This window comes from Lissotriton vulgaris, chromosome 7 (genome assembly GCF_964263255.1).
Source record: "Lissotriton vulgaris chromosome 7, aLisVul1.2, whole genome shotgun sequence".
NCBI classification, from domain to species: domain Eukaryota; kingdom Metazoa; phylum Chordata; class Amphibia; order Caudata; family Salamandridae; genus Lissotriton; species Lissotriton vulgaris.
This window is the reverse complement of record NC_141695.1, coordinates 1176829535-1176843053: the sequence shown is the minus strand read 5'-3', so window position 1 is coordinate 1176843053 and position 13519 is coordinate 1176829535.

Sequence of the window (13519 nt, the reverse complement as noted above, 5' to 3'; positions counted from 1 at the left end):
TTGATAGACGCCATTCAAAAGGGTTTCGGGAGGATGGCCTTGAATAAGATCTTAGACTGGGTCAAGGAAATAGTATATTGTCCCCTTTTCAAGCGGGTTTTCACAAATATACAAGTACTATCGATCAGGTCTTTCGTTTTACCCTACTTCATTGGAAGATCGTGGCATTGGGCAAAGGCAGCCTTTATGATGCCTTCGATTACCTACGTGCAGCCTTTGACCTTGTTCCTCGGTTACAGCTATGGGCAGTCTTAAAAAAACTAGGTCTACCTGAAGAAATTTTAACTCTGGTGATGAAGCTTCACAGGGCTAACTATGCCACGATCCAGTGGGGTGGACAGGGAAAGGTAACTCCCGAATTCCCCTTTGAGCGTGGTGTGCGCCAAGGCTGTGCAATGGCCCCTACGCTCTTTTCATTGTACATTAATGGAGTAGTCGACCGCATGTTACTAGTAAACAAAGATGCCCCGACCTTAGCCGGCGCTTTAATTCCAATTTTAATGTTTGCGGATGATACTCTTATTTTATCCAAAACTCAGAGTGGCGTGCAGCGTGCCCTAGCAATTTTTGAAGAGTTTTGTACTGACCGTGGTTTGGAAATTAACGTTCCAAAAACTAAACTCATGGTTTTTAATCCGCATCATAGTTTTAAAGGGAAGTTTTTCATGAATGGCCAACCGCTTGAAATGGTCAAGGCTTTTACTTATTTGGGTATCCATCTAGCAAAAGATACTAAATGGGACCAACACATAGACATAGTTGCCCTAAAACACAGACAATATGAGGGAGCTTTAAACTTGGAGCATAAAAAATCATTAACAAAACCGATCAAGTCTGTTCTCCAAGTTTATGCAGCTAAAGCTCTCAGTTCTGCGCTCTATGGCGCAGAATTACGGGGGTTTGAGAAACTGATGCCACTAACTCTCTCAGAAAACACGTTTTTTCTTAGCATCACCTGTCTTCCCCAGAGTACCCCATTAATGCCACTCAGATACGATCTGGACAGGAAAGCAATAGCAGATGTAGCAAAGCTACGCCCTATTTTATATTGGCGTAGGCTTTGTCTACACCAGAGCCTTCCCCTTATGCTGAAGGGTTCATTGATGTTATAAAATCCGATGACTTCCACAAGATCAGTTTGCTAAGGAAACTCGAAAATAGTCTGGCTGTATTGGGCATGCAAATGCTGAGGGAAAATCCTGCTGTAGCTTCGTTCCCATCTAAAAGTGTTTTAAAGGAGAAGTATTGGGAGCTGGTTGCATATCGTACATGGAGTGGCATGGATTCTTGCACTATGGCGGGGGACTTTTTAGAGGCAAAGCCTATCCCCAGGTTAGAATCATATTTAGGATGTTATTACTAAACAGGGAGATAGAAAGCTCTACTTTCAGCTTAGAGCTGGATATTTGCCCCTTAAGTCATTGACCGCTAGGTGGACTAGCGCAAGTAGCAATATCTCCCCTGCTTGTGGGAGCCAAAAGGAAACTATTGCTCATCTTTTGTTTGTTTGTCCTGTATATGTAATCCCAAGGCGTGTTTGGCTCACCCCAATGTGTAAATTACTGGGCACAAACAGAAGTGCTGAAGCACTAAGACTCATATGCACCAGCACTTTGCCATTCATCTCAATAGCTGTTGCTAAATATTTGGGATGGGTGTGGGTGTTAAGGCAGAACCCAAAGTTGTGATTACTGATTATCTCTCTGTTTCATTTTTTATGAAAATTGGGATTCACCTAGTCTGACCATGTAGCAAGTCTGACCAGAATTTGTTTTAATAGTATTTTTATTTAGTTGTCGAGATGAATTTTTATTTCTTCCATTGGTTTAGACTCTGTTTTTAATATAAATCACTGCATGTATGTCAATAGCAAAATGGCATTTTGTATATTTGTATACAATGTTGAGCTTTTATTTTTCTGCTTTTATGAGTACATCTCGAATAAAGCTAATTTGAATTAATGAATGTCTTGTCAAGACCAGTGCATAGCCGCATTAGTCAGGGAGATGTCAGATGGTGGAGCAGCAGGGTTGGCAACTGCATTACCCCTCTTAACCTGGGGCTCTTCTTTCCTGAGAAAGTAGCTGATTGTTTTGGGGCTCGATTTGTCTTTGCCCTGATGTCAAAGCAGTGAATTTTCTTGATTCTCCCACTGTGTTCTTGGAAACAACTTTCAATGGAAGCCAGATATAACAAGAAGGTTAGAGATAGATTTTTATACATCTATTGTAGGGTTCCTTGTAGTTTGTAAGTCTTAGTGCAGAGAAAAGCATAAGGTGTTGAAAAAAACTATAAGGGAAACAAGCATTGCCATAGTTTCGTCTATGCGAGATGTATTGGTTTTTGTCAATGCGCTTTATAAAGGTTTTTTTGTTGCAGATGGGAGTGTTGAGGGGACAGGGAAAAACGTGGTTGGGGTGGGTCGCAGTAGTATAACGGACATCGAGAGGAGGGTGGAGGGGCAATCAACATGAGGGATGAGCAGTGGATGAGAGAGATAGCTGCACCAAAACTGGCAGCGGGAGGAGGGTTGGAAGCAAGCCACATGTAGGAGGTTGGCGTGTGGAGGGAGGGAGCAGCTACACAATGGACAGCAGGAGGAGAGCGGGGGCCAAGCAACACAAGGGTGGTAGGGAGGGGAAGAAAGGGGCAAGAGCAAGGGTGCTGGGAGGTGAGAGGGATCAAACAATATGACATACAGTTAGGGTAGTGGGTAAGGACTGCAGACAGATGCCCTCCAATCAAGTGCATAAAAATAGTACCTGCAGTAGAGCCTGGCCAGTGGAAGGAAACTGTCAGCAGACAGAAAGCTGCAATGATGAATAAAAAGCAAGTGAACAAGAATTGCGTCGAAACCAACCGATGGTAAGTAATATGTGGGCTTTAAGACCATTTTAAGATTTTTTTTGTGCATCAAAGGTTTCGCTGACAGATCATTCGCTGTCACAGGTATAACCTAAATCTGGAAATTCTGTTTTCTGGATGATGTTTTAGTAATAAGAGATTTCGGAGAATAGATTTATACAGTCAATTTTGTATGTGTATCACTGTAAAGACGTTGTGACAACTGTTGGGCAGTATATTCACCAATGGTAATTGCTATGCAGAGAATCTTGCATTAGTCATTTAACCTTCTCTATTTAGACGATTACCATTAACACAATGACTGAATTGGGCAAACATGGGCTGGTTAGGGAAGCAGCAAGAATAGAGAAGGCCCCAATGGAATCTTTATTTTATAGTAAACAAAGAAGGGAATCTCTTCTCTAAGTCACAATGTCAGTATTCCACAACCTAATTAGAAGCATAATTATATGCTTAATCAGGACAGGGTTCTAAAAATCTAAATCTTTGCCAAAACTTGGTAAGTATTGCATACTCATCCATTTGTACTCCACATGATCGCAATGCTTATTAGATAATGACTAGGTGGTGCCTTACTGCATCTGGGCTAAATGTGATGTTAAGCATCCCAGACTTGTGTTGGAAGGGTAAAGGTAAGGGTGAGTGCAGTACTCCTGTTCCTTTGTGATGGTCTGGTACACACATTTACTTCTATTGGAAGTATATCTTAGCGTACATTAAGTCCAACACTTGTGAGGAGCTCTCACTAAACTCTGCTATTTTGTTGTTTGTTTGGTGATCCTGAAGAAGGTAGCATTTAGGTATAAAATGGATCCGTCATGATAAGGAACGCAAGAATTTGGTAGTGCTCAAAATATACATGACAAAAGATCACTGATTATAGAGGTCCTAGCCAAGGTGTCAAATGTAGTTTAAGAAAAAGGGGTAACCCTGTGTCCCTCAGAACCTGGGTATTTGTGGTTAAATAAAAATTGGTTCTGTTGGGTCGGACTAATTACTTTTGAAATACATTCATTAAATGAGACCACAAGCTCTCTGATACAAGTCCAACATTTTGAGAAATAAATGCTCAAAAGCTTTAAACCATGTATCCAATGAATGTACAATTATTAATTTGCCTAATCCATATCCAATTATCATGCTCATGAAATGTGTAACTAGTCCGGTTCAACCCTCATAATTCGCGTTACCCCTAACCCTCGGTACTCACTAAACCCACACTGACGTGGGTCTCCTTTTTGTTCACGCAGGCCGCGTGATACATTATCTGGTGCTGCGTCGTTGCTAGGCAACGAACGCGTCCGACGTGCATGCCACAGCCGTATCTTCATAACGGCTTGTGGACTACGCGCTGACACTTTCAGCGCCTGCACGAGAGGAACTAAGCGCCCTCCGTCTGCTTTGATTAGAAATTGGTTCTTGCAAGGTAAGCGGCACAACTCGCGAGCCAAACGGCAGTTACCCCTCCTAGTTTAAACAACACGTTTGAAATGGTTCCAAATGCCTCCGTTTGCTTTGTTAACTAAGAGACTCCTAGTTTAAACACCACGAGAATGCCACAATAGCCCTCCATGTTTCCTAGTTTAAAAATGCCACGCCGCCATATCAACTAGCGGTATTTCTCGAAATGTTTATATTGCACGTTGGCACTCGGTGTATTTAATACCGCATTTCCGGCTCACCTAATTGCACTAAATTATGCGACATACCGCCCAACTCCTGCGCAAATATGCGCTTTCACCATAGATTCACTCCCCAATCAAGGGTTTAATATATAACAAAATAAAACCCCGTCCACGCTTCCATGTTCTCTGCGCACTAGGCACAGAATCTCTCCTCTGCGCATATATGCGCGTTCACCATAGATTCACTCCTCATTTAGGGCCCGATGTAGGTGGCCAATACCGGTCAGAAACGGCCGAATTCGGCCGTTTCCGACCAGTATTTGGCCGTTAGAGATGTGGGGGACCTTTTTTTGTCCGATTCGGTATTTTACCAATTCGGTAAAATTACCGAATCGGAAAAATACAGAATCGGTAAGTTTACCGATTTAAAAAATTCGGGATGTAGGTGGGACTACTTTCAGTCCCACAGGCCCTTCAGATTCGGTATTTTAACACCCAATCCAATTGGGTGTTAAAATACCGAATCCAGGTGTGCATGCACATGTGTGCATGCACACCTATGCCATGTGACAGACAGACATGCCCTTAGGGCATGTCTGTGTGCCACATGGCACACAAGCCAGTATTCGGGGGTGCTAGAGGGTGTCAAAGTGACACCCCCTGCACCCTTGCAGAAATCGGTAATTACCGAATCGGTAAATACCGATTCGGTAATGCCCATTGATTCCTATGGGCTTCAATGCCCATAGGAATCAATGGGCTTTACCGATTCGGTATTTACCGAATCGGTAAATACCGATTCCTTCCGATTCGGTAATTTTTAAAATAAAATTACCTACATCTGCCCTTCTCTTTTTTACCACTTCTTAAATACCGATTCGGTATGAATCGGTATTTATGAAGTGGTAAAAAAGATTTACCTACATCGGGCCCTTAAGGTTTTAATCTCGAGGTCTCCGAGCACATTTCTGATTCACTTCACCCGTGCTCCACAGAGACAACCTTCATTATTGTTCTCTTATCCCACAGAATTAATTGGCAGCATCGCCACCATCAGGCTCAGGCTGAGTTCTTCTGGTCTGATACCCAAGTGAGTACTTCATAAATTCAATAATACAGTTGGTTGCCAATCCACATAGCGCCAACAGCTCTCTCTGATACTCAGTCTCTTAATTTTTCTAGACTGTCCCCTTCTGTCTTGATAAAGACCCGCCGCGACCACCAACCGGGTAGCATTAGGGTCGAAACGTCGATGAACATCATAGGCCCAGAAATACCAGGATCCGGATAGGAACTCTAGGAATCCTTGGTTTAAAATTGTTATCTGGCCAACAAAGATATTTTTATATACCTGTACATAAATTGCACTGTATATTTCTTCATTCACTGAGCACTTTTCACTGAAAGTCACTTCATATTTGACAGTCACTGCAAACACTGAATGTTATCTAAGAATGATTGCAATTCGGATACCAAATGTTTGGAATTTCTTAATACAATTATTTGATTACATGGTTTAAAGCTTTTGAGCATTTATTTCTCAAATTGTTGGACTTGTATCAGAGAGCTTGTGGTCTCATTTAAAGAATGTATTTCAAAAGTAATTAGTCCGACCCAACAGAACCAATTTTTATTTAAGGTGTCAAATGTTTCTCTCTACCTTACATGAAATGTTAACCTCCTCCGAAAGTTGTGATAATGTTGATGTCTAATGGTCTAATGTTGCTCATTTGAACTTCTTATTCTGTATAAAACACGCCCAAAGTAATGCCACTGTTGTCCAGAATTAAAATGTTGACTTTTGTACTCCATTCATTTTTAATTCTTTCCGCAGCTGGCAATCTCAATAATAACACTATTTCTGCAATTAAGGCCTAAAAAAAGTTCTTACACAAAAAAGTTGTAAATTGGGGGGGGATTTCATAATTCGAGGGCAATTTGAGAAAGGCAACGAAGGGATCACACAGAGAAGCTAAAAGAATATTGATGAAAAAGAGGGAGGCTTGCAAATGCTGTGTGTTTTTAACTAGCAACTAAAGTGTAAATCCTCTTGACCTTCTCTGAAGGTCAAATAGTTCAGAGTTGCTTTGAATGTTGCAAATGCGTTTCTATTTAGACCGACGGCCATTTCACCTTAGCTAACGACCTGTATGCCCACGTTGCAATAATACGGCAATCATTTGCAATATGTGCAAAAACGCAGCCATGCCAAATGATATTACATGCCAAATTATATTACTGTTTAGCACCTTCAGAAGCCTTTTCCACATCCAGAGCAAAGTATGTAATCCTGCCTTGTATCGTCTACATTGTAAAGCAGTTGGCAGTAACCTAAGAATTGTAATAAATATGATTTTTAGACACCTTGTGCGTTTTTGCCTAAAAAGTAATCTCATTCCAAGGGTTATGTGGCACAGTTCTGACTTTCCTCAGAGTCTATGTTTGCCCCTGTGTCTAAAGTTCTCACTCTGACTTAATCAGGAACATTGTCTGCTGATGGAGCACAGTGTCCTGTGTTTATGCAAGAAAATTAAAATCATTACCTGCTTAAATGAAGCCTAATTAAATACAGAATTGTTCCCCTAATACATTTAAAAGCTCAGATCCTGTCTTTCGCACGTTGGGTTCTAAAAATCGGATATTGCATTTTTTTTGTGAGCTAGACTAATTAGGCTTACCTTGCATATCTGGTTGATTCATTTTGGAGAGGTGGCACAGACACCAACTCATCAGGTAGTTCGCAGAATGATTAATTATTCATAACATGGTTTCAAAATAGCTTTTCTTACACTCAGCACATGAAGTGAAGACTGCAGAGGGGAAGAATTAGGCAATTCCACTAATGATGCCCTTCACACTATCCTCCATATCTTGGTCTGTAATTGAGTTCCAACTTCCAAGAGACCAGGTCTGGAAGTTACTTCTGAATAAATGTAGACTACATGAGTCGTGCAAATGCAGTGTAATTTCCAGTTAATAAACATATACACTTAGATAAGTCCATACAACCTGGTAGTAGAAGAGTGTTATGGTCTAAAACCTAAAATCCAGAAACCTATGCCAAATATAGTAAGCTACACAACCATAAACCAATGCACTAATCATTTACTCACACTTTACGTCACAGATGAAATCGTCGAAAATAGCTGCCGTCTGTGCAGGTAACATCGGTGGGGCGGAGGGGCTGTGTAAAGGGGGATTTCGAGGGACAATGCAGAGGGAACATTAATTATTTATTTAATTTTCCCTCTGCATCGTCCCTCTAAATCTCCCCTTACCTGGCCCCACCACCCCACCGCCTCACCGATGTTGCCTGCACGGACTGCGGCTGGTCGATAACATCACAAGTCACATTGCAATTGATATATTCACCGGCAAGACTGAGTCAACCCTACACCCTACCTCAAGAGTCAACTGGGTTCAATTTTAGGCCATGTCCAGCTTGTACACAGGATGAAAGCCCTGCTCTTTATTACTCACCCTCAAAAGCCAACAGGTATTGGCATGCGGTCATTCCTGGCATAGTCTTACTCAAGTGCAGGGTCCAACCTTGGCCTGGCACTGTTCTTGTTACTCATTCTCCCATTTTCTGCCTTGCCAAGCAGGCTCTGGCCACAAATCCTGGCCATGACACTAACCTTGAGAAGGAGGGTAGTGGGGGGTTTTATTCGTGCCCAGTGTTGGTTAAGGTCTCAGGTCACATCAAGTGTCAAGTCCCTGTTCCCACAGAGCCTCCAGGTTATGGCCTTCATCTATGCTTGCGAGCTCTGGATCCTTAAAGTGATAATTAGCCATGCCTACTGCTAAGTCCCCCCACCAGCGGATCCAGCTGAGCCCAGTCTTTGACCTTGTAGAGTAAGCGCTGTATTTATTTAGTTTTCTTTGGGTGCTAAAATTGTGAGCACCTAGTTGTGAGTGGATTCCGATTGGGCACTATACCAGCACACAATCATTTATGGTTAGATATTTTGTAACACTGCTCCATACATCATTACTTTCTTATTGACCATTTATATAGTTCTCATTAAAAATGTAATTGTCTTGGCTCACTTCTATTAACAGAGTTAATCAAGTGAAAAAAATGGACACTTGTAACAAATCCAGGCACCCACACTATCTATGGTACCCAATGATAACTGCCAACGAACCACAATGTAGGGGCGGAGGAACGATATATACCGCTATACCTATTCACATTGGGTCTTTTGAGGGTACCATAGTTTTTCCAACCAATGGTCTGGATTTGTTACAAGTGTCCATTTTTTTCACTTGATTAACTCTGATATTGTTTGGGGAAATAAATGGACACGTTTTCCTCGTCCCTCCTCTGATTATCCTTCACTTCTATTAACAACATCAAAGATTGCTCCTTCAAATTAGGCTGGTGACACCTAAAGGAAATTTTTAATACCCTAATTTTCTGCAGTCAGCAGAAAGATTGAAGTCATCCAGTCCAATACTAAAGTCACTCCTGAGTCCAGTTCATGAGAGACTGACTAAAGGTCCCTGTGGCCTCCACAGAGTCAGCTGATACTGGTCTATGATACAACACTCTCTTTTCTCTGCAAGAATGGCAAGCCTTGAAGAGCGCTCTTATATTATTTCCGTTTCTTTTCACACTTCCGGCAAGGCTGAATGCTTGAGATGTATATTTCTTTTCTGCGTGCCTTATTTTTTATACCCGCTGAGCAGGGAGAGGCCCGGGCCCTGAAAGAGTATTGCCTCAACATTTAAAATTGGAAACTTGCTATGCGATGGAAGCAAAATCTCCAAATAGCTTTTGTTCTTCTGCCCTCACTTTGCAAAGGTAGGCAAAACCAATGCAGGGTAATTCTAGAAGCCTGGAACTGCTGTTAGCTGCATTTGTACTCCGCCTTGTGCGTCATGTGGTTATAGAGAAGGGTATACCCAAAATCACTGGGACCTGGGTGTAGAATAGTATAGAACGTGGTGGTCCCAGTACTATTACATCAAAACAGTGTAAATTAAAACAATACAATTATATCAAAAACAATGAATCAAAGAGAACTTAAATGGTGCTCAAGTGCTATTTATTCACACGGAGCACATGATGCAAAATTTTCAAATAAACATTTTACATAAAACACTAAAAACCATAATTGGTGTGCCCGGCTAAGTGGAAGGGGAGGGAGGAAGGTGACTTAAGTGAGGTAGTGAGCCAAGTGACAAACAATGCTAGTGGGTATCCCAATCAAATTGTTGGGCATGTTATTCAATGCCACACATGCCTAACACAGTCCATATCAGATAGATTACAATCAATTACGTAGCCATGTAAAGTAGAAAGTCACAGTGCGGCATGCGCTGTTGGCGATACTGGCATCGGTAACGTGTCGACGTTTCGACCCCTGAAACTCTGTAGGTTTCTTTTACTTTGAATCCTTACTAGCTGGGTCTTCCTCAGAGCAAATGTGAGAAGGAAAGAGGAGGGGCACCTAAGGGTACAATAAAATGAGGGACTGTCAGGTCCAAAATTAATTAAGGCGAGGACACAAGCAGGTATGAGTCACTGTATTTATCGTATCTGATGAAAGGAGATGCCTTGTAGGCGCAACGTGGGGCTTCAAAGGCTCAGAGAAAGGTAGGATGGCAGAGAGATGTGATGAACACCTGTAGAAATAAGGCGTCTGTCAAAAAGCCTTAAATGAATCAAGGATCACTAGATTTGGGGGCCCATAATAGTTGAAAGACAAACTTACTCAAGAAAGGCAGATGAAATCCATGCTACTCCTCCAAAGCAGTGTGAATACTGTTAGGAAAACCGTGGCCAACAACCCATCGATCAAGAAGTGCATAAAATCACAGATTACGTCAAAGATTTGTTTAAATTATTCTAAAAAGAAAACGGGGGAGCAACCCTTGACCCCACCAGGTAGGTCGCTCCCCCTCTGCACAGCACCACCTGTATCTCCCTGCCCAAGCTGCCGCTGCTGAGGAAGTTCAAGGCCCTCCACCACCTGCAGGCTAACACCTGCGCTTCATCCCTGGTGGCCAGTGGTAGGCCGTAGGTAGGTTTGCTCATCCTCTGCTTTATTGCTTTTATTGTATTGCCTGTTTTTTCATTGTTGTGTTTGTAACTGCTGTTGTCTGTCTTCCCCCACTGCCTGTACGTGGTCCGTGCCCCATTTTCTTCCCTCTGTTCTACTCGCTGTCCCCGTGCTCTCTCTGCCCGGTCTTTCCTTCTGTACCCCACGCTGCCTCTGTGCCTCTCCCCGGTTTTCCCTTCTGTTCCTCTCGCTGCCCCCGTGTCTCTGCCCGGTTTTCCCTTCTGTTCCCCTCGCTGCCCCCGTGCCTCTCTGCCCGTTCTACCTTCTGTTCTTAGCTGCCCCTGTATTTCTGTGTTCTGTATTTTGCCTCTGTGCCACTCGTTTTTCCGGTATTTCTGTGCCCATCTGCTTTCTGTGTCACTCGTTTTTCCCTTGTTTTGTGCCCCTTTTGCCTTCTGTTCCACTTGTTTTTGTGCCCTTCTACCCTCTGTTTCACTTGTTCTTTTGTGCCCTTCTGCCTTTTCTTTGCCACTCGTTTTTCCCTTGTTTTTGTGCCCCTTTTGCCTTCTGTTCCACTCGTTTTTTGCGCCCTTCTGCCCTCTGTTCCACTCGTTTTTTGTGCCCTTCTGCCCTCTGTGCCACTCGTTTTTCCCTTGTTTTTGTGCCCCTTTTGCCTTTTGTTCCACTTGTTTTTTGTGCACTTCTGCCCTCTTTTCCACTCGTTTTTCTGTTCCAATAATTTTTTGTGCCCTTTTGCCTTCTATGCGATTCGTTTATCCCTCAATTTTGTGCCCCTTTTTCCTTCTGTTACTTTTGTTGTCCCTCGCCGCTGCATCCCCTACGGCCCGCCCCCCTGAAGGCCCACCGCCCATTCGCTGCCCCCACCTCCTGCCTGCTCCTCCCTCCCACCTCCCCATATATGCCAGGCGGTGCGCATCCCCGCAGCTGGCGCGCCGTAGGCATTCCTAAGGCAAGTCTGTCTGCGCCCGTCTGAGCCTGGACCGCGCCCAACGCCAGAACCCCTGGCCCCCGCACCCGCCACGATGACCGCCGCCACTATGATGCCAGCACTCTGCATGCTCTCAACTCTGGACGCAGTCACACCTGCTTCAAGGCCGCCCCAAAACTCATACACGGCCCCTTCACCTGCCGGAAATGCAGCTACACCAGCCTCATAGCCGACGACCCACCCGCCAAGAAAGACCCCAACCACCTCCGATGCATACTACTGAACACACGCTCCGCACGCAAGCATGCCGTCGAGCTCTGGAACCTGCTCGACACAACATCGCCGGATGTCGCCTTCCTGACAGAGACCTGGTTTAACGACTTCTCCACACCCGACATCGCTATAGCCATCTCAGACAGCTACAAGATCACCCGCAGAGACCGCACCAATTGAGCCGGTGGAGAAAACGCCATTGTCAACAAGAACAGCATGAGGGTCTCGACTAGCACCAACAACATGCTCAGCACCGCCGGACACATGCATTTCTAGATCCACACAGACCCTAACTCCACCCTCAGAGGCACCCTTGTCTACCGACCCCACGGACCCCGCCCCCAGTTCAGCGACTCCATCGCCGACGTGATCAGCACGCACGCCCTGACCTCCACCGACTACATCCTCCTCGGAGACCTGAACTTTCACCTTGGGAACAACAATGACAACAACTCCACAACCCTGATCGGTAACCTTGCCAACCTCGGACTGAAACAACTCGTCACAACGCCCACCCACTCCACCGGCCACACGCTCGACCCCGTCTTCTCCTCTAGCCTGCACATGTCCGTCAGCCACACCGGCGAAATCTTCTGTACCGACCACCGCTGCATCCACTTCGCCTTCCAGAAGCCCACCACACACCACAGCACCCAACATATCCCCAGCCGCTGCTGCAGCAAAATCACCGAAGACCAGCTACATGCAAACCTCGCTCTCAGCCCACCCACCGAACTCTCCAACACTGAGGACGCTGCCCACAGCCTCAGACGCTGGATCGAGGACTGTGCCAACACCTTCGCCCGCTGAAGAAACCTCCCCACACAAACACCAGCAAGAGGGCCAGCTGGTTCACCCCAGAATCCTCGCCTCCAAGCAAGCCTGCCGGAAAGTAGAGAAGAAATGGCACAGTGAACAAACTCTGGACAGCCACCACCTCATCAGAGCGGCCAAGAGGACCTCCTTCAGACCGGCTCGACTGCAATGCACACAATCGCAAGGATCTCTTCAACATCGTGAAGGTACTCTCCAACCCCAGCTCCAACACCAACGACATCCCGCCATAGCAAGCCCTGTGCGACTCCCTCACCACCTTCTTCGACCGCAAGATAGCAGACATCCAAAACAGCTTCAACACCCAGACAGCCCCAACAGACAGCAACACAACAGACCCTCCACACACCATTGACCATGACCCCCTGCTAGCCTGGGCCAGCGTGAGCATCGATGACACCATCAAAACCATGCGCACAATCCACTCCGGCTCTCCGTCAGACCCATTCCCGCACCACGTCTTCAACATAGCAAGCAGCTCCATCGCACCCCACCTGCGCAACGTCATCAATCTCTCCCTCGAGACCGTGACCTTCCCAGAGATCTGGAAACATGCCGAGATCAACGCCCTACTAGAAAAATTCCTAAGGCAGACCCAAGAGACAGCAAGAACTTCCAGCCCATCTCTCTGCTCCCCTTCCCGGCCAAGGTCCTCGAGAAAACTGTCAACAGACAGCTAACCCGATACCTTGAAGAAAACAGAATCCTGGACTCTTCCCAGTCAGGGTTCCACAGCAACAACAGCACCGAGACTGCCCTCATCACCGCCACCGATAACATCATTACCCTGCTGGACAACGGTGAGACCGCAGCACTCATCCTCCTAGACCTCTTTGCCATGCACATTACGGGCAAGCCTCCATGCCGCAGGGAACTGAGACAAGGCTCTGGATTGGACCATCTCCTTCCTCTCCGGCAGAACCCAGAGCGTCCGCCTCTCCCCATTCCATTCCAAAGCCTCCGAG